The sequence below is a fragment of the Argopecten irradians genome, chromosome 9 (assembly GCF_041381155.1).
Source record: "Argopecten irradians isolate NY chromosome 9, Ai_NY, whole genome shotgun sequence".
In the NCBI taxonomy this organism is placed as follows: domain Eukaryota; kingdom Metazoa; phylum Mollusca; class Bivalvia; order Pectinida; family Pectinidae; genus Argopecten; species Argopecten irradians.
Window position 1 is genome coordinate 10,073,262 of NC_091142.1, and position 23,088 is coordinate 10,096,349.

At 32.6% G+C, this 23,088-nt stretch overlaps 1 protein-coding gene across 1 annotated transcript in view; it reads left to right on the forward strand.

The window, feature by feature from the left end:
* Positions 1 to 2,641: 2,641 nt before the first annotated feature.
* LOC138331394 (G-protein coupled receptor 161-like) overlaps positions 2,642 to 23,088 on the forward strand; it is a 39,617-nt gene continuing 19,170 nt past the window's right edge. Inside the window, exon 1 of the mRNA XM_069278983.1 lies at positions 2,642 to 2,759. The gene's annotated coding sequence lies outside the window, so the exon portion shown is untranslated. The remainder of the gene's footprint in view (positions 2,760 to 23,088) is intronic.

A 23,088-nucleotide genomic window follows, 5' to 3' on the forward strand; every position in this document is an offset into this window, starting at 1 on the left:
ATTTTAGATAGGAAACGAAAAAGCAATGTTTTCAATAGATTATTTTTTCACTCAACAAACATTATGCCACCAAACATACTACAGGTACTTTTATTGTCACATGATCGCCATTTTCTAAGTGCATGCGTATAGATGATGCAATTATTTACATTATGTGCCTCTTTTATTTTCTTTTTTTTTTGTACTCAGAATTGGCTCGTAATGTATTAAAATACAATTTATACATAGCATAGTCATATCATTTATAAATAATACTCGTTAAAAATAACGCTTTTGAATATATATAAAAACAACTAAAATTAAGTAAATGAAATAAGTTGTTTAATGTTAAATGTAGTGAAATTAGTATTTATTAAATTGTGCTGTTAATGTCTTGTCTAATATTTATCTATTTATGTTATATTTCGTGCCTCTGGCACGGAGCCATTTCATCATCGTACTTTTTTTCTGTCGTATTATTTTTTTCATGCTTTTATTTTCATTTTGACATAAGATTGTATTCTCCTCAATTATACTCTTTCATTCTCTTTCTCACTTTACTGCAGCTAATAAAGTAGTTTTGTTATAGTGTTATATCTTCTCTCACCCTCTATCTCTCAGGACATATTCATTCATTCCCATTCACTCTTCCTCTGTTAGTCTTTCTGTGGGGTGCCAAGTTTTAAGTCATAATGTGACTCTTAATAACCTTGATATTTAATTATATGTTGTATCTTAATTATTTGTTTAATTTGTTATCAATTCTCTCTAAATCAGTTGAAGATACTATTAGGTAAATAAAATAAATAAATGTTGATATGGGAATGCCTGATATTAGTACTACATGCACATAGCACTTCAAGACCGCGAGGTCAGTATTTCGCGGTTTTCCTTTAGGGGACATATTTGCGGAGGGTAAATTTCGCGGTTGACCAATACATGCAATTCGTGAATTTATGTCACGAATCTATTGTTCTTAGGTTGATATATTTTTAAATATGTCGCTGGTGTTTAGAATTCGCAGATTGTAATGAAAATGCGAATATTGCGAAAATAAACGCGAAATGTCACCATTTTACAGAACTGTAAACCAACTTTCTGTCGTGTGTTATTTACTTTTGCGAATTTTGCGATAGGGGAAATCGCGAAAGCTTATCTCCGCGAATAAGTACATACACCAAATACATTATATTGAAAGGAATTGCCATCTAAATTTTAAATGCGTGAATTTTAATCTCTGCGAACTTGTTTCGAAATGAATATCGGGAATTTCAGTATTCGCGAAAGGAAGTTGGTTTGCAGTATAACATACTTCCAACTACTCATCGCATGTTAATTGTCACTCCTTCACTCTTTCGACTAAAACAGAATAAATATTGTCTCCTGGTTGTCAATGCTACATGTTACCTTTTCAGTGCAATTTCATCAATCAAAAATTTGCGTTTCCTAAAGGAAAAACCAGCTATATGCACCTGTCTTTCTAGAATATGCGATAAGAATAATATATCGTTCACGTCACCAAAATGATGTGTGAATTTATAACAGTTATTATAATAGGACTGACTCTAGCAGACGTTAAACTTTAAGTACAGCTATTTACAATATTGCATTGTTTAGCATAATATATGAAAAATTGTTATTTGTAACATTACATTATTTTGACATTAAGTGAAAAGTCTTGTAGATACATATCGCAACTTCCTGTTGTTGTATTATATCTCAAAATCCAATTATATATAAACAATTATTATTTTCTTGTTTTATTTAGTGTAACGTAACTTATGGGTTTAACTTCAAATGTAATTTAACTTGAAATGATATAAATCTAAATTTGAAGTTGACTTCTGTGGCTGCAAAATTAAAAAGAAGTTAATTACTTGGCGTAATATATAGCTTCAACCTCAATTTAGATTTATAACGTTTTAGCACAATAACTTCAAATTAAAGCTTGCTGTTGAAGAATATAATTATTAATTTTATGCAACTTGTCACAAAACCGAATTCATTACAATTTCATTGTGACTTGTTGTGCAATTTAAGCTTTAAATTTGAAATTAATTGTTGAAACATTATGAACTCAAATATTTCTTTAAGTTATACCTTGTTGTTGAAGAATCTTCATTTAATGCAACTTTATTATTACAACCGTATTCATTACAACATTGTGGTTTGCTGTACAAATTTAACTTTAAAATAAATACTCGAGTCATTATGAACTCAAGTATGACTTTTTGACATTATCCTACTACCGTTTTAAATACGAGGTCAGTAGCTATCAGTACATTTAACACTTCCACTCTCCTCGTAGGCTAAGACTGAACTGTAAAGTACGGTTTAACTGTATGGCTGTTTTGTGCATCCCTGTCGACGGGACAATATCACGCACAAAGTATCGTATTTTTTAAGACGCGTTTTAAATTTCACACATGTGTTTGAAGTATGACATAGGTATATGTGCCTCTTACAAGCCATATTTCATTTTACACAGCTGACAATCCTCGCTATCACCCCATGACGTTTAAATCATTTAGCACATTATGCGGGCTTACTGTATAAAAAGAACCTTTCACTATAAACTATCCTGACGTTACTAAAAATAGACAGCAGTGAGTCAATTTAGATCGACCTTCGGCGGCAAGTCCTATTTATAGAACACAAAGACATCGAGTTTAGAAATACACACATGCTTGGACGCCTTTTTAGAATTCAAACCGATTCATCACATTCTACAAGGAAAATAACCTCCATATTCAGTGGAATTACAACATGAACGTGTTCTGGTGAGTTTTAATTTTGCATATTGAAAAATTTGCGGATTTTTTGTTGTTACTTGATATGTGTGTATACAAGTGTATGTGTGAAATGACCAATTATCACAGTAGCAGACGTATATACAGGATTGCAAATCATTAAATATAACCGAAAACCCAAACAAGTGTCCTGATGTCGAAATATCCATATCTTCTTGTATGCCCTGTAACTGTAACCATCGGGTACAATGTGATTTTACGGCGTTATTTCGTTGCAATGATACATGGAAAGTTCGGTACAGTTAATTGTTGGTTTTGGATTTCAAGTCATCTCATTCACACGTGTGTATGAAATCGACTGTATGAGAATTCGTATCAGATCTGCTGTGCGGCATACCATTCTCATTTATGTTTTTGTGTTTAAATTTATCAAAAAATCACTCAAATGTATTCCTTTTTATGCTATGTATATTGGATAAGTGTAGAAAAATAATAGAAATGAGATATACCAGTATTTACTTATGTAATCTACCTACCAAACTAACATATTTCAATCTTTCATTCTTTATTCAGAATCATAAATGATAATATTTATTTTAGAAATTAAAGCTTCGATTAAAATAATACTTACATTAAATGATACAAAAATCACAAATTAGTCTCTATTTAAACTTGATAACAAGATGATTCAAAGACAAATCTTAATTAATATTGATTAATTTACAATACAAATACAGAATTAAAAAGAAATATGCATAATACATGAAACATTGCAGACAATCATATATAAATAAGTAATTGTTTGAAATAGACTCACTTGTACAATTAATGTTTAAAAACGTTAATTACTCCATACCTAATTATAATTAATGATAATAAATATAAATCCTACAGTGGCTCAAAAGGGGTATTCCGTATTCTGTATTATTATTTTTTTCAATTCCATATATTAGTATTTTGTATGTACATTTCCGTTATCAAATGATTCACATAACATGCATAATATTGTTTAAACTAACAATTTAACATGAAGACATGGAATGTAACACACGAGGACTGGTCTGTACTAAATTTACAGAAAATGGTTATTGGAGCAATTGTGTTCAGTCAGATTGGTTCAGTGTTTCTTAAATACGTATATCGTTTAACAAAAAAAAAACTCTTTGTGGGTAATTCCCTTTGAGGTTTGGAACGTGTCAGCATTTAAAACATCACTTTCGTTTTATTCATATCATGGTTCCACAAAAACCTCGAAAATAACGAAAGCCACGTGTATCAGTTGCCGCTGCTCCATGCCAATTTGAAATTGTAGAAGATGCCGATTTGCGGAGATAAACTTCTGCGAATTTACCAGTATCGCGAAACTCGCGTAAAACAAATATCACGCGAAAGAATTGATGATATGATCAATATCGGTACGTATTCACTGTAAACATCCTAGTTGAGATTGACAAATAAACCAAAATAAAAAATAACTCATATATTTATGTAAACACAAGAATATTCATGGCTTTTGAACATACTTATAAAGAAATAATTTATAATAATACAATAAGGTCCATTAAATTGTTTCCTTTCCATGGCGGACTTAATTTGTTTTACAGGTTAAGGTTATTGTTAAGAAGGCGGGGTCATGACCCTTGTTCTTATTTATGTTTACTTCGTCTCCCAATAATAAATATCCTATTACATCATTGTATTATATATATCACTAAGTATATATTATACATTAATACGCCATTCTTCAGTCCACCTATCCAGCGCCATTAATAGCAGTAAAGTGCCCCATTATTAAGTAAAATAATTCTCTATATACTAAGTGTATGATAAAAGGCCAAAGGGACCTCGAGGATAGGGGCTTATTTATATACACAACAACTTTCACATATGTTCCCATCATATAGTTGTTTAGTTCAATAACCTTACCTATATATAGTCATTTTAAATATATGATAAAAGTCTCGAGGTGACTTGAGGAATTGCAGATTATTTATATGCAAATATAACGTCAATATGATATTCTTACGTCATATATAAAATGTTAAGGTCAATATGCTTATCTATATATATATATATGTAGTCCTTTTTAGGATCAAATTATTGGATTGAAGAATTATAGAATATTTATGATTTTTCATTTGGAAGTTTATAATATTCTGTATAGGTGTATAGTTTCGCTGAATTCGTGTATTAACCAAACCTCGCGAAATTTAAAACCTCGCGAAATTGTTCAAAAATCATGGTTTTGTGTATCATATCATATCAAGTGAATAACGCATTCAAATGCTACAAACGCAAACATAAACAACCGCAAATAAAATGCAATCAATTTGTCGCGAAATATTACACCCATGAAATTTAAAATATATATATATATACAGTACAGTATAACGTTAATATGATATGTTCACATCATAATATGAAATAATATAGGCCATAAACTTTACTTACATAATGTTCTTTAAAAAAATGATTACATCATGATAAAAAGCTTGATATATCCATAAAACTTAATTATGTAATGATCACATCATAGTAGGCTAATACATTACCTATATATATATAGTCGTTTTTAGAAATAAATTATGTCCATGATGAACGGCTTGATGGGACTTCAGAAACTGCAGATTATTTATATACACGTACAACTTATACATGACATGTTCACAACACATATTAAAAACTAACCTATATGTAGTCATTTAAATATTTTAATTGCCATCCGTTGTAATGTTACTTGATCTATGTGTAAGGTAGTGGGACAGACGTCAACACATCTAATATTTAAGATGTATCAGAGACGACTCGGCAAACACCTATTGCTGTAAATACCGTAGTTAATTTCATGTGAATTATATTTCATCTTTGCATATAACATAGTTACCTTCCTGTCTGGTAGATATTAATCGTGACGTCGTGATATTTTGTAAACAAAATTTACGTCGTAATTTCTGCAAAGTATGGCATTACGCTCTCCAACACATGGCGTCCGAATCAATATCAGTACACAAATACAGAATATGTTAAAGTTGTATGGTCTGTGACTTTTTGTATTTCTTGGCATAGAAAAAGTATTTAGAGTGTTCTACATATTTTTCTCCACCTCTTTAAGTTTTAAACTTTCGATATTTACCGACTTTTGTAGAGTTCGTATTCGCAAAGTTGTTAAACATTTAAAATAAAATATTGATTTTTAGCGTGTACACGTTTAAAATAGCTCGGAAGTATCCGAACTGGTCCGATCTATTCCGATCTGTACGGGTAATGCCGATGTTGACCACGTGATACGGCTCGGGAGTTTCCAATCTACATTGTATACGGATATCGCCGATGTCGATCACGTGATGCAACTCGGTTTTCCGAAATTACCCGAAAGTTTGAAACGTGGCGTTGATATGGCGGTTCTTTCAAAACGTGTGATATTACACGCGACATTTGCCGCTATGTCAATAGTATATCGTTGCTTTCATGGATCTGAACCATCATATATATCATCCATATTCACACATTGTATGTTTTATGAGAGTTTGTGATGGTGAAAATAACATGAAATACAACTTTAAATTGGCTACAATGAAATAAAAAAAAATGCATCTTATAAACTTGTTTGTGTTGTTTAATTATTGATACCGCGTGTACTATTCAAAGCCAAAACCTACTGTTGCATGACTATTGTATAAACCTAATGAAGAAGAAATAAAACATATAGGGAAATTACTTGTGATTATTATTTATTTAGAAATTAGAGAAATACCACTCTTGTGGGTAGCTATTGATTGTGACGTCATGTGTTTGTGAGCATAATTTCATACTTTTCAGAGAAAACGAATGGGTTTCGCTCAAAAAAAGTGACGTCACAATCGATACCTACAAGGGAGGCAACACTGTGATATGCAGAGGCGATAGAAAAGTTCATACTAAATAGAGCACATTATGTATGGAGGAAGAATCTAATATAATACATTAATGTGAACAGTCGGGCAAGGATGGCTAAAGTCGGTAAAAATGGTGTGAATGTATCCAGTATAATTTCTTATGAAATGGAAAAATAAAATCTCTCGTCAAAATCTGTCTGCGTACGAAGAAATTAATTTAAAGTATGGAAATTCTAAAACGTCCTCCCGGCTCACTATGTCCGTGGTTACATTTCCACTCAGCCCCGCTTTCAATGTTTTCAACTTTTCTTTACTTTAACGGTCAGAACTGAGAAACTAAGCAGAACTTGACCGTCGTATTAATATGTGAGAACTTTTGAAAGGCCAATGAACGCATTTAGACTGGTTTTCTTTGCCCGACTATTCACTTTAATGTGCCATTTGCTATATTTTAATGTTTCAAGAACAAACCTGTTATTAAAAGGCTTTGACGTGTTTAATTCAGTTGTCCTCTGAAGATTCTCCTTATAAAAGTTAATTTATATTCGCCTTGAATGTGTAACATTTCCTATGGTGGTAATATCTCCATCAAATGTATATGCATCGTGATATGTCATTTTTTATAACCTTATTTTACCGTTGACAAAAAGTGTTTGATTTTACTATTCATCCATTTTGCATTTCCATTTGTAATTATATTTTTTCTAAACTTGGCAAGAAAGCAGAAAAAAAGAATATATTAGAATTTAGAACAATATAAAATGTTATTTTATGAAACGTTATTTTCATTAAATGATATTTTTTCAAGAAATTATTCTATCTTGACGTTGAAAATATCCACCCCTAGACTATTTCATAGCAAATATGAAAACATTTGAGGAGAAACACACTGACCAATCACTTAAAATAAATCTCTTCCTTTAAATAGTATGTAGAGAGGGACGTTAAGGCCATACTCTCCGCCACCGTTTACCGTTATTCAATGATGTTGATGCACATCAATGGACGAAAAGTACCTGTTTTTCAGTTGTCGCTCACAGAGCCTTCAATTTTAGTATGATATGAGCCATCTCAGAATATATTGACAGTTATTGGCTGAATCAGCATTAAATCTATTTCATATTCGATGTTCATCATCATTATAATCGTGATTATCATGTGTAGTTTATAATTACGGATTAGGAAATGAACATCGGATTTAATTAGATTGACCTGCATTGGAATGACTGGGTCCTGAACATCTATTGATAACGATTGAAGACGGGATTTGTTTCCTGAAATTTCCATATTTGGCTGATTTTGACGAATTTCGTGGTTTCACCCTCACCAGTCTGATTTTAAATTTGACTTTTGGTATTTGACCTAAATCTAAATATTTTGACCTACGTCATATAATACTTTCCATTTTGTACAACCATGACTTGTCGTAGTAAGGCCGTGTTATCATTAATTATTTATGGTATACATACATGCATGTAATACTCTGGTCATATGATACATACAATCCACAAGAATCGGGTTTTCAAATCATCATTGTTAAACTTGATCAATGAACTGACATTCCAATTTTCACGATAAACTGTTATTCGAGGGGCCTTTCTGATAAATAAGATACGAGAAGCGTTAAAGCAAAAGGTATTGAACTTACTGTCTAAACTGTGTTGACATATTGTTCGAAAGTAAACATTCTTTTTTCATTCTTAATTCAGAGTGACCTCGATATTTGATCACTGGCGTCGAAGTTGACTTTCCGCTATCTAATTGATTATTTTTGGACCGATAAGTATTGTCATTTTTGCCTTGATGTTGGTCTGTCTCATTTAAATGGCATTTCTGATCTAAATATGTAGTAATTAATAGTGATAAATTGTGAATAAATACAGTTTTAATTGTTTGGAATTTAAATGTGCATGCCTAAACTGAAACCTCTGTAATCTTTAAAATGTAAAGTAAATGTACGAGTTTGATTATTTTGTATAGAGTCACAAACGTTATTAGCTTATAGTTCATATTAAACTCATCATCACGTCTGGAACAATAATAAAGCCAGGGAGAGGGCTAGTATAGTCAATAACCATCTTACAATGAAATATTCTGAAATAAAATGAACAATTAAAAAGGATAAATTAAATATTAATTTCCATAACGCAGACCGTAGTTTCTATTCCGACGTCGTAGATTTACACAGGGAATCTTGGATTTATTTGATGATATGACCTCGTCTTTGGCTACGTCCTCGGTACCCTAGGGGTTCCAATCACATACGATATCTACACCCCTGGATTATCTCACAGTAAAGCTATAGGCAACATGACTGTGTGGATTTGGAGTAGGGTGCCGCTCTCTATGCAGTCCTCAAAGAATTTTTTTGCAGGCCTTTGGTTAGTTCAGATTTGTTCCCCTTTAATTTTACTATGAAATAGTCTAGTGGTGAAGAGATCGCAAGTGATCGAAACCCCTGGAGTATCGAGGATACTTTTGCTATTGATCTATATATTCTGGTGTTCGGTATATTTTCTTATTTTCCTTTGGAAACATGGTGATTCTTTAAGTAATTGACTTAAATATATCTGAATTACATCGATAATGATTAAAGGTCATGTGGTCCCCTTTGTCTTTTAAAAGAACCTTCGTAATTTTGATTTGTTATCATTATTGTTTTATTTATTATTGCTTCAATTTATGTATATGATGGTCTTATTTAGAAACGAACTGTAAATCGAAATTTTCTCTCGTGGGACTTAGTTTTACGAATTCCGTGTCCAAGTTTACAACTGTACATGTTTTTATTTTACCCAAAGGCATAGCCAGTATATAGGGAACATGAGAAACGTTTTCATTATAAACATGACATGAATAAGAATAATAAGGCGGAATTATTTAGGATGTAAGATAAGATACACAAGACGTGTTTATCTCGACGGTCAAACTTATTTCGTGAAAGCTCATTTTCGTGAAGAAAAAAATACATCCCAAATTTTGAAAGATATTTCAATCAAAATCTATGCATTCAAAGTAAACCTCAGAGAGAAAATTCAGTTGCAACGAAAAAAAGTTTGTACATAGTTATGCAATAATCAACACATTCTTTATGATCTCCACAACTGTACATAGATACATATTAAAAAAACAAAGTTATCTCCCAAAAGGATCAACGACTAATCACGTGTCTGAAAAACCTCTACTTACATGCTAACATGGAAATGGCACATCGGATCTGCGAATAACAGAAAGTCCTTGGGGAAAACGCAATGTAGGAATGGTATTTTTGTCCATACAATGTTTCTAGAAATAGCATTCTCCTAGAATAGCAGAACAGTTAACGTTCACGTGAATAGAGAACATGTGTATTGAGGTAACTTTTATAGATAATCAAAAACCCATATATGGAATATTCAAGTTGTGCCTTCTTCTGTATAGTAGATTTAATCCTAATTGAAATGCCGCTTTTTTCTGAATCATAGCCATGTTTAGTTAGTTTAGTCTGTAGTAAGAATGGTTTTGGCAGTTAAAGTTGCTGTGAGAGACAGAAAATAGAGTGGTTCTATCGTGTCTACAGTTACTGGACTGTCAAAGATGTCTTCTGGTTCCGTATTTAGAATTCATTTGGTTTTTAAAGAATTATTCTGGTCTAGATGGAATAGTGCTGTATAACACAGATCATCTATATATATAGCTGAATAAAAACTATCTTATGGGTTAAAATACGGGTATGAAAGTGTCCAAATGATTTGGAATCTTTTATAGTAAAATACTGTAAAAGAATTGGTCTTTTTAAATCCTTCAAAATAGCATTATCAACTGCTTGAGAAATACAAAAATGTAAAAGGAAGTCTCGGTATTTCAAAACTTATAATCCAGCATAGTTTTGCTTTGTTTATATCGTTGTAACCATATTTTATTTAAACTGAAATGTCTGAACGAGCGGAAATTATTTTTTTTAAATGTTAATAACATTTAAAGTGAATCATTTAATACAGCGTTTTTGATTGGTCGTGGATATCGTACATTATTTGTATCAGGATTTCTTCCGTATGAAATTGTTTCATTCGCTACTACTACATGTATTTTCGCTATATGCCATCAAACTATACTTCCTGGTGTCATTTGATTGGTTCCTACTACTTAATTCCGTACCGCATGTATGTCGCTATACGGTTTAAATTTCAAGCAGAGGATATGCATTTCACTTAAATTATGAGCCTTTGAAACAGCAGAACGCATTGTGTCAAACTCCCGGGGGAACAAATGCTTCATCGAGCTAATTTGTAAATAGTAGCAAATGATGCACTGTCTGTGTTAGACTGCTAAACCCTGTTGTAATAACTATGACAATCGTACGACTGTTCGTTGTCAAAAGAGCACGAATTGATTATGTATTGACTTGTATGGAAGATATCAACTGAGATACAAAGGAAAACTGATTTTATATCTAATGGCTTTATAAATGGACTATATTACTTTTCGAAGTTTCATGGACTATTTTTTCGCTATCATATAGTGATGTCCCGCGAAATAACCTCGGCTCGGTATTATAATAAGCAGGTGAGATTTACTCAGAGGTAGTTGCTAGGCAGCTTTCCTGTACTGCATAAAATAACGTTAACGACAATTTGATATAAAAAGTATCATTTTAAATGTTGAACGTGAAGAACAATATATGTACATAGTAAAGCTGTTTACTTGTTTCGAACATTATTTTAGGGTCCATATTTAGAATCAGAAAGCTAGAAATAATTTTTTGTCATACCACAGCTCATTTCACAAAGGATTTGTCTAACTTATATAGAACATATTATGTATGAATAGCGCATTAATTTAATTAGTACTTATTTTATATGGCGGTAACGTAGTGGAAATTATAGTACACCGGGGACTGTGATTTACAGCCTATCGCAGAAATCATCATTTACTTTTTACCATATATAACCATTGTCACTTTATTATTTATTTAGTATGCCAATGAATACGTACAATAGAATAATTGAAATCCGATTCCAAATTCTGATCATCTATTCCTTTCTTTGGGAGATTACGAATATATAAACACACCAACAGGAAATAGCCCCTACAGGAACTTATTACAACAGGGTATGTCTAAGGGCATTTGACAAAGGATATGTGCGGCTATTTTAGCTTTTAATGAGACACTTCGTGTTGCCAACGCTCTCGGACAAACTACTGCTAGGCTTATAATCCAAATGTTGTAATAATTCACAAATAATTTATATTTCGTTGTCCTTTATGTATCTCTGAATGCCCTAGAGAAAATTGCACATGAATATTGCATGCATTTTCCCTGCTCCGTTTCCGGGAATATCCGAGCGAAGCTGTAGGAATATCTCTATTTGTGCTATTTATAGTTCAGCGTGACATTTAATCAATATCATTGTGTGTTATTACGAGCATATTCGTGATATAGATGGCGCGTGTGCCGGCTGCCAAGCGATCCTGGCTTATTTCACGTGCGATAGATCACGCGCATTTCCCATTGAAATGGCAATTATATCGATTCTTTAAAAGATGTAGTGTCTTTCTGGTTGGGAATCTTCATTATTTTCAATTCTAATTCGAGTTGCTTCAAGGTTAGGTTATAATTGAAGTTACATATTTTTAGCTTAAGATAGGATGAAAATAGCGAACTTTCGCATTTCATTTTTTTTTTCAATTCTGTTGAATCACTACCAATGTAACTACATGTAATTAAGAAGGCGTATACCAAGACAATACGGGAAAGGATGTGTGCAAAGTGTCAATTATAACGCCTTTGTTAAACAACCATTTTTAAATCAATTCCAAATGGCGAATATCAGATTGTTGGAGATTTTCACTTAAAACTTTAGCTATTCTTACACGACTTGAATATCAATCGAAATCATGTTCGTGATATACTGTATAGTGCGTAAAATTCGCGGGATCAAGATTTCGAGATTTCCTTTAGAATAAAATATTCGCGAGGGTTAAATTTCGTGATTCAGTCATCCCTACAATTCATGAACCTGTAAGATATTTCTTATGTACGTTAATAAAAATCTGCACATTTCATTGATATTTAGAATTTGCGGAAATCAACGAAAATGGGAATATAGCGGGGGAAAAACCCCGCAAAATTAATATGAGGCTATACAGTAAAATGGGAGGCATTTACATTAAAATACACGTTGGTTTTTAACTTTGCGTTCTTTGTGAATTATTTCCATCGTGTGTATGTACAGTTTTGACTCGGACTATGGTTTTTAATTTCGCGATGTATTATTATTGTTCTTTTATTTGTGTTAAGTAAGTTCGCGCCAAAATTCACGAAAATCAATTGCAGGTGAAATTAAGGTGTTTACTGTACGCTTACTTATTTTTGTTGTTCTATTGGTTTGTTCATTATTATTTCCTTACTCTGTTGTAGTTGATACCCCCTTCAAGTTAGTAAAACGATATGCATCACAAAACAGTTATATAATTTTGACAAATACAAACTATTCAAATGAATTCCAATGTTTAGTACTTTTAGCGAGATGTCGAATTTGGTGAAGTCACGGGAACTGAATGTGTTCTGTGTGACGTGTCATCAAATGCCGATCACGTGATAAACGAACCGGATCCTTCTGGAATCTGATGAATGTAGTCATGCATTCTCAACTTACGGCTAAGATCATAAAGAATTGTCATTAAATATTTGATCTTTTCTTCAAGAGACCCTCATCCTTTGATGCAAGTACTGAAGTACTGAAATGACAATATGTAGATATTATTTAAGGTGTATCAGCAATGGCATTTTCTTTGCATGTAATTCGCACCTGTTTACCATATAAACGTTTAATCATGACCCATTGAGTCATCCATAATGTTTATTGTATGTAGGTATGGTTTCTAACATCTCCTGCTGTCGATACAACCTTCGGGGATAGAACTAAATCGTCTCGTACTTGTGAGACTTAAGTACCAATAATGATTGACTTCGGACAAAGCCAACAATACAAAATAGCAGTGACCTTCTATATACATATATAACACATCTTCCTGTGGAGGTGTATGTTTCCTTTCACAAAAGATGTCATGATAGATTCAAAGGGATATATTTAACACGACCTTCAGCTTTAATTCGAAATGCACTATCATTGAGTCAACTTTATTCCCCTCTTTGAAAATTTCAAAGACATTCTCTAAAATATATTAAAGTTCAGTGCATTTTAAATTTTGAAAAATTAACTCACTATCTTATAACAAAGGCACGTTGTGTCAGAGATTTCGACCGTGACCTAAATATGATAAAGAATAGATCTATATGTGTATCCACCATTCAAACTTCGGTGACAAGTGTATAAAAACCTCTTGAAGGTTTTATTGTCCGCACGAAGAGAGTGCTCTATTTTGATTTTGATAGAAGAGAGCAAATTATAAATATCTAACAATACAACAATGGACCGAAACTATTTAATAAATAATGTATTTTTCCGATAAAGCATTAATTTCCTACACGGAATATGGAGATATCGTCATATCGCATGTCAAGTGATTGACCATAAAGTCTCAGTGCTATTGATTGGTGAGAAGTGACTTTTTAAAAAATATAATATTTTTTAACATCTTTATTGCATAAACTTATATATAATGAATGAAGTAAAATTATTATGAATTACCCTTCAAACATTTCCTATATTGTAAAGGTGACAATTCCAAATTTCGCACTGTCAGCATGGTCGACGTCGGTTTTTAGAAAAAAAAATCACATATAAACCTCTGTTTAATCTTTATAGAGCAATGATTTCTGTGCGAAATAGGAAGAAGTATTTTCATAGGAAAATAAATAATTTTGAAGCGTAGCACCCAGCCATAATTTCCTCCTAATAACTTGTTTTATTTTTCTAAAGAAAAGAAATTGATTTATGATCCATTTTATCACATAAACAACAAAAAATAGATATTTAGTGGTATGTGTAGTGGGTAACGTAGTGGTATGTGTAGTGTATAACGTATATGTTTATGTAGTTGTTTATGTAGTGGGTAACATAGTGGTTTACGTAGTGGGTAACGTAGTGGTTTATGTTGTGGGTAACGTAGTGGTTTACGTAGTGGGTAACGTAGTGGTTTATGTAGAGGGTAACGCAGTGGTTTACGAAGTGGGTAACGTAGTGGTTTATGTAGTGGGTAACGTAGTGGTTTATGTTGTGGGTAACGTAGTGGTTTACGAAGTGGGTAACGTAGTGGTTTACGTAGTGGGTAACGTAGTGGGTAACGTAGTGGTTTACGTAGTGGGTAACGTAGTGGTTTACGTAGTGGGTAACGTAGTGGTTTACGTAGTGGGTAACGTAGTGGTTTACGAAGTGGGTAACGTAGTGGTTTACGTAGTGGGTAACGTAGTGGTTTACGTAGTGGTTTACGTAGTGGGTAACGTAGTGGGTAACGTAGTGGTTTACGTAGTGGGTAACGTAGTGGTTTACGTAGTGGTTTACGTAGTGGGTAACGTAGTGGTTTACGTAGTGGTTTACGTAGTGGGTAACGTAGTGGTTTACGTAGTGGTTTACGTAGTGGGTAACGTAGTGGGTAACGTAGTGGTTTACGTAGTGGGTAACGTAGTGGTTTACGTAGTGGTTTACGTAGTGGGTAACGTAGTGGTTTACGTAGTGGTTTACGTAGTGGGTAACGTAGTGGGTAACGTAGTGTAGTGGTTTACGTAGTGGTTTACGTAGTGGGTAACGTAGTGGTTTTACGTAGTGGTTTACGTAGTGGGTAACGTAGTGGGTAACGTAGTGGTTTACGTAGTGGGTAACGTAGTGGTTTACGTAGTGGTTTACGTAGTGGGTAACGTAGTGGTTTACGTAGTGGTTTACGTAGTGGGTAACGTAGTGGTTTACGTAGTGGTTTACGTAGTGGTTTACGTAGTGGGTAACGTAGTGGGTAACGTAGTGGTTTACGTAGTGGGTAACGTAGTGGTTTACGTAGTGGTTTACGTAGTGGGTAACGTAGTGGTTTACGTAGTGGTTTACGTAGTAAGTAACGTAGTGGTTTACGTAGTGGGTAACGTAGTGGTTTACGTAGTGGTTTATGTATTGGGTAACGTAGTGGTTTACGTAGTGGTTTACGTAGTGGGTAACGTAGTGGTTTATGTATTGGGTAACGTAGTGGTTTACGTAGTGGGTAACGTAGTGGTTTACGTAGTGGGTAACGTAGTGGTTTACGTAGTGGTTTACGTAGTGGGTAACGTAGTGGTTTACGTAGTGGGTAACGTAGTGGGTAATGTAGTGGTATATATGTACGTAGATTATTGACTTGAATTTCGTGAATCTTATTATTAAATACTTAAAATACCTAACTGGTACATACAATACTTATCCATCGATCTTTTGAAAAAGTGAAATAATCAGTTTTTAACAAGTTTTTTCTTTCATTTATATTTTATGCATTTTCGTGATATACCTAAGTATTTTACTTAAACTGGAATACAATTTTAGAATTTGCTTCCAGAATTGGAGTCAAATGTGTAGATGTGCATGTTGAGAGAATCTATGTTGCTCTAGGTTAGGAACAAACGTACAGACTTAACTGTCACGTTTACCACTCTTTCAACATAGCGTGACCACTATCCATAACCAACAGTTATAAATAAAAATTCGATAATTCAATAACGCTTTCGCTTTCGATGTAAATTGTTGGTCTGGTTAAAGGATAACGACTTTGGTAAGCTTCATGTACACCTATTTATAGCATAGCGATCCTTAGAAATGAAACTTAATACCAAAAGACCGTTAATTTTTGTGTGTCAATTTGTTTGCGATTTGGACGAAAAACGTGGAATGTAAATTTTGGCGGTTTTTGCAATTTCGAAATTTGGCTATTGCAATATCATATAGCGTATATAGAGCTTACACAACGAGTGGTTGTTAGATGTGGAATTTATTCCACAGGAGTGAGTCATTTTTTACAAGTTAAGCGAGTGTCTTTTGAACTTTTGAAAAATAACTTACGAGTGTGGAATAAATTTCACATCCAACATCCACGAGTCGTGTGACCTGTTTCTACCACAATTATATCATATCACGAGCATAAGGTATCGTGTATTTTCGAAATATGCAAATAATAAGTAGTGATATTTTCATCAGCAAAAGGCACTAATTGATATTAAAAAATCATATATCCATAATCCATTGATATCAAATTATTTTAATTTGGGAAATCTTTAAGATGAAACATTTATCATTTAATTTCTTATTGAGTGTAAGTTTTCAAAGTTGTTTCAACACCACCTAATGTATTAGAAACATAATTGATTCATTTAAAATTTTGTGCCGTTCAAATTTTCGCCACTCTAACGATGTCAACCGCGAAAATCTCACTTAAGCGAAAATAACCGGCTATAAGGTGACGTTCACTTCTGTATGGAACAGAAAATATTGTAACAATTAGAATGCCGCAGTAACACTAGCTGTCTAATTAGACAGATAAATATTATGTTGCAAATACCCCTGAACGTACAATAGTAAAAATATAACGATTCTTACGTTACCACATGATCAACAGAATAGAAATTAAAAATTGTGTAGGGGCACATCTGAAACCTTGTCCACGTTTTAGATAAACACGTGTCGAGAAGTTCACGTGTCAAAATTGCATGTACTAGTCCTTTGAAGTGAACTGTATATGGTACTTATGCTTATACGATACCTCTGTTTTATTATACCACAAAGCAAAAAGGTGTTAATGACTCCATTAAACATATTGATTCGAACAATTGATCTATGGAATATCTACATAATCTTTTCAGGTTGAAAAGTCGGCTTAATGTAAATATTTACTATATCAAACACTTTTCTTTTGGTTATCTATTAACTTCAAATAAAACTTACACCTAAAAGCCTTGACTCTGGCATTAGGTATAACAAGGCTCATCATGTAATGGTATTAAGGAGTATAACGCCTTTCATTCGTCTGGAACGACTGTTCAAAGATTAATACCATTATTGTAATCTTGTGTTAACACTAATATATAGTAATCAAAGCGTCCAAATTTGAAGATATTAGATAAAATATATTAGATAACCTAAAGGAAAGTATGTGATATAGCAAATATTTACATGACGCCGACTTTTCAACCAGAAGGGATTATGTAGAAACTGCGTACATCAATTGTTCGAGTCAATATGTTAAATAGAGTAATTATCGCCTTTTTGCTTTGTGGGATTTAAAAAACAATGTATTGTTTAAGCTTGTTTAAGCATTAACCCCATATACAGATAGCCTCAATGGTCCAATATGGCCATGTTTGCAATTTTGACACGTGAACTGTTCGGCACGTGTTCACCTAAAACGTGAACAAGGTTTCAAAGGAGGGCATTCTGGTGGCCATGACCGATGGACATTACTTTATGTTTGAAGATACTTTGGATTTCGGACACCATAATATGATATATGGTTAAGGTCAAGTCGGAGTCCATTGTAAGTAATGGGGGTTAAACAGAAGGGTTAATTTTCTGTTTGGTCAGGTGTTGCTGGAACCAAATGATATTTTTGAATTATTTTCATCCTCAATCCTATCCCATCCATATGATTAAGTTTATAATATGCAAATATTTTGCTCAATGCAATACAATACGATACATGGCCTTTTTTCTGGTATGACCTTAGATAAAGTGCATTGTGACAGCGTTACAGATAAACTTTATTCTTGCATACTTATTTTTTTTTAAATCAGGTCACTGACATGTATTTTCCAATTTGTTTTATTTTACACATATCAGTGCATAATAATTCATCAAAAACATTTTGGTTCTAGCAAAACTGGACAAAACTGAAAATGTTTAACCCCAATTACTTACAAGGGACTCCGACCTGACCTTGACCATATGTCATATCATGTCATATTTCATTTCGACCAATTTTATTGAATCAATCAAAAGGATTGGGCAACAGGCTATGCCTATGAAAGCCCTTTCCTAGCCAGAAACTATAATCAAATTGTAGTAGTGATATTATGTATTAAACTGGTTAAAAACACCTTAATTAAACAAATTTGGAATGTAACAGAAGAATATTATAATTACTATTAATATTAATATGCCAAGTATTATACTCTTATGGATATATAAGCTTGGGAATAAATTTCAAATTGGTATTTTTATATATAATATAATTGTACAAGTGAGATAATTCATTAATAGACTGGATAATATTATTGCAGTAGGATAGTAATTAGTTATGTAATATAACAGACTAGTAAGCCACTGAAACCTTTTTTGAAGTTTTCTCAGTTTTAATGGGTACATAATCCAGTGATTCTGCCAGTGTCTGGGACTGCAAACGTTCATAGCCAATTATTGGCAAAAGCCCCTAACACAGGCAAATCCTAGATTCGCACCCTAAAAAACCTGGAAAAAGAGAGTAAAGATTAGTATCATCATGATCGTGATTTAACATAAAAGATTCATACATTAAGAGGATTGTTGTTTTTTTATACAAGTTCTGATCTGATCGCCATCACTACCCACCACATCATGATGTCGTAACCCCCAGGTATCTGTAAACAATTTTACAATCGACCTTTCCATTTTGAAATTCTAAATTGACATAAAGATGTTAAATGACAAATATGATTGCACATCAGACATATCTTATATTAATTCTCTCCTTTTGACTCTAAGCATTACTAAGAAATATCAGAGGAACGAAACACAAAGATTAATATGTTTGTGTCTACGATTCTATCATTCCAGTCATCTGTATTCCATGTTGTTCTATCTAAAGACTCTTCACCAATAACCATCGATTTAGTCTATTTAAGGACATTACCAACATATATCAATTAATTTGTCAATATCACCAGCATGCACTGTCAATTTGAAAAGCCATTGTAATATTTAGGAAAATGATTTTGCTTTCAGTTTTTGAATTCTGAATGCCGATGATCAAATTACCACATGACCTTACATACGTGCGTAATTGTTTGCATTGTTAATTGCATAAGCTAATTATATCAGTGATCATTAGGCCTCTTAACTCGTTAAGGATCTATAGAAAGTTTCCTATATCCCCACACAACATTATCGATTTCCAATAACGCTGTCGCAATGCACTTTATCCTAGGTCATTTTGGCTTTATGTCTTATTTAAAACTTTCGCCAATGCTAGTTATCCCTATTTTGCTTTATTGTACAATATTCAGATACACTACCCAATGAACATATATTAAGATATAGCGTTTATTCAGTTTATGGATGGCATTCCTTCACTAAAGTATGATCAAATCGTCTTGGTAGTGGCCTCTTGTATATTGAGTGGGTCAATATTAGATTAAACCCGTTGGCCTTATTTGCTGATTCACCCACTGGGAGTGAGAGAGAGTGACTGAACTAACATCGTAACATTATAGGGCATAGTCATGGCTAAATATCACGTGAAGTCAAACACCATGATGAAGTTTGTTTCATCAGTCATAAACGATTTTATTAATATAATATGAAGCAGTCTTTACCTTTTATATGCATAGACACCATTTCAATGTCACAGTAATAAAATTTTATCGTGAAGACACAGGTGGTTTGTAGACGTTCTTAGTATGTAAACATTTTAATGCAATATGATAAAAATCAAATCAGATATATTTTCATATCCAATCTTCTTTAATAAAGGTTTTGCTATAATATCGAATATTGTTTAAAACGGAGTCTCCTTTACTCTGAAGGTTTTTATTCTGTCTCAGGACAGAGTTGCGAACAATGCAAGAGAAATTGAATAAAAGATTAGAAAGCTTGAAACCTAGACTTTGTCACTAAACCGACTGTTATTGTGAGATGTATGTGACATATATGTACAGAATTTTTGTATGATTGGACAAGGAAGGGGTAATTTAACATTTTTAAAAAAGGTAGGCAAAAGTAAAATTGTATCCATTGAAGACAATTGAAGAAAACCACCATAAGGAGAGAAAAGATAAAAAAAAAAAAAAAAAAAAAAAAAAAAATAAAAAAAACTAATAGTCACCTTTTATCTTTTACAACCATGCTATAACGTAGTCAAATAAAATATCCCTCCTAAATAATTTGCATTTACATGAAAAAAGATATGTTTTAATCTTGCATCGGTCGCAATTTCAACATTATCATTTCAATGGAATCTCGCGTTTCTATGAATAGTAATTCAGCTATAGGTTAATCCGTACAATTAACCAGATTAAGGACTGGGTTTAGATTAGAGATTAAACACACCTGTACATAATTAGTACAAGTATTTGTAAAGCATTTGAATGGTATTTTATATAAGCATATTAGCGATTTCTGGCCTTAATTGCAATCAAATCAAATAAATGACAGATTAAATAAGTAAGTGAGATTGATATGTAGAAATAATATTGTTTTGTCAGATGTTAAAGAGACAGTAAAATCAAAGAGAGCTTTGAAATTTCGATTTACATAGGACATAGACCGTGGTCAGTTTTTGCTATGCAAAATAGTTCGCTCTCTGCCATTACATACTGGTGCCCAAGATAACTATGTGTTGCATATGCTTTCCTTTAAGTAATCCACTTCAGGTATTCTGGCTCTGCCTATTACAGAATTACCTCCCTTGTGGGTAAGTATATCATTGTGACGTCATTGTTTTGACGTCACAACCATTACCTACCTGCAAGGACAGATAACTGTAATCTATAAATATGCATTTGTATTAGTAAGTAATTTGCAATTTTAGCAATATTATAGTTAAAAATAATGTGGATTTGTTTTACAATATATTTTGCTTTATTTTTCGTATTTTTGTAGACAATAGTTTTGTATCATCATTTGCCTGGTGGTTATATGTTAAAGTTTGCTCCAGTGAATTGTCCCTTTAAAATAATAAAACGCGTTTCTGTTTTACTCTTTCATTAATTAATTATAATTAACTAGATTAAAAAGATGAAGCGGGTATAAACGTTAAACAAAGATGAGTTGTGTAAGAACTCCTGAAAAAAGCAAAGTAATGATATCGACATGGGTTCAACAAGAGGGGGCGTTATCTCCTTCATCTTTGATACTTGTTAACAAAATATATTTGTCAAAATATCCAACGTAAACATGTAGTGGTAGTGATATAACAAGTCACATCAGTAAAAACTGATGTCATACTGCTAGTAGGAAAATATTTTTTTGATATCGAGCGTGAAACTTGTCCATGGTATTCATTACATTACAAAAAGTCTTGGCCACCATTTGACATCGCCGTTGAACACGTTAAAAATTCGACAATATTCTGTCCACACTGTGAGAATTACTTATTTAGTATATTTACCAATTCAAGTAATTCTATAGACATATGTTTATAAGGATCCAGTGGTATCTTGAAAACAACAATTTTTTTAATATAACTTTCTTGACCCATATCGTATATTATATACACTGTTACTGAAGGAAAATACTAATTATTCGTCTCTTGTTTTTATAGATAATTATCACTGTTTTTCGCCAGTGTAGCATCTTTAATGATTTAACAAAAGATAAATATAGTCAATATGTCTGTGTGCATCCCGGATATACATTATCTATGTACTTTTCTGTAAGTGCATGCCTGCTGGTTTTTTTTCGCTTTTTATTGATTCTTTTATTAGAGCATTTTTACATACGTAACCATGTTCTTGTTGAAATTATTTATTTTTTTATTTATTTTTAAGATATTTTCACGATTTTAGGAGGAGAAAGTAAATGAAAATGTTTAATGATCTAGTATATCAGGTAAAGTACAATGTATAAACATTCGAATGTACAATGCTAAGTAATTTTAGTCTATTTAGAGTTAAAGCTTCTGGGTAACAGACTCTGTAAGAATCACTGTAGTTACTTGTAAATAACACCTTCAAGCCAAATCTAAATAAGAAAGTACAAAGGTCGTATGAACTATAATGACACTCAAGTCAACACAAAAATGTGCATAAGTACACTCGCTGTGTGTCTTTATGAACTTTAATGATATCCAGGTCGTTACAACGCTTTACATAGACAAAAAAACCTTAAATAGACTGACAAAAGTATGAAATGTCAATTGTTACGGCAAGGCTTTTAAAACGGAATGAACCATTTCGGTAATGGCTGCATTAGGGATACTTACAATAAGCGGTATGCGTATACCCATATGGATACGGAGACGAATTTGACTGGATTCGATAATTATATGTAATTTTTACCATCAATTCTAGAAAGTCCTTTACTTCCTACATCTTTTCGATTTTTGACACTATGTTACAAATATATAAAGATGTCCGTATAATTGAGTGATCTTAAATCATGTTGTAAAATATTTAATATTTTCACTCACGAATGGACTTTTATTTATGCATGTACAAATACGACGTTTTTGACCTGAGTTGATCTTGTAGTTGATTTAATTTTGAAATATAGAAAGTAAAGGATTTTATAGAATTGATGGTAAAAATTACATCTGATGATCGGCCCCAGTCAAATGCGTCTCTATATCCGTATGTGTGTACGTATACAGCTTTATTGTTAGATATACGTTTTCTTTCCTTA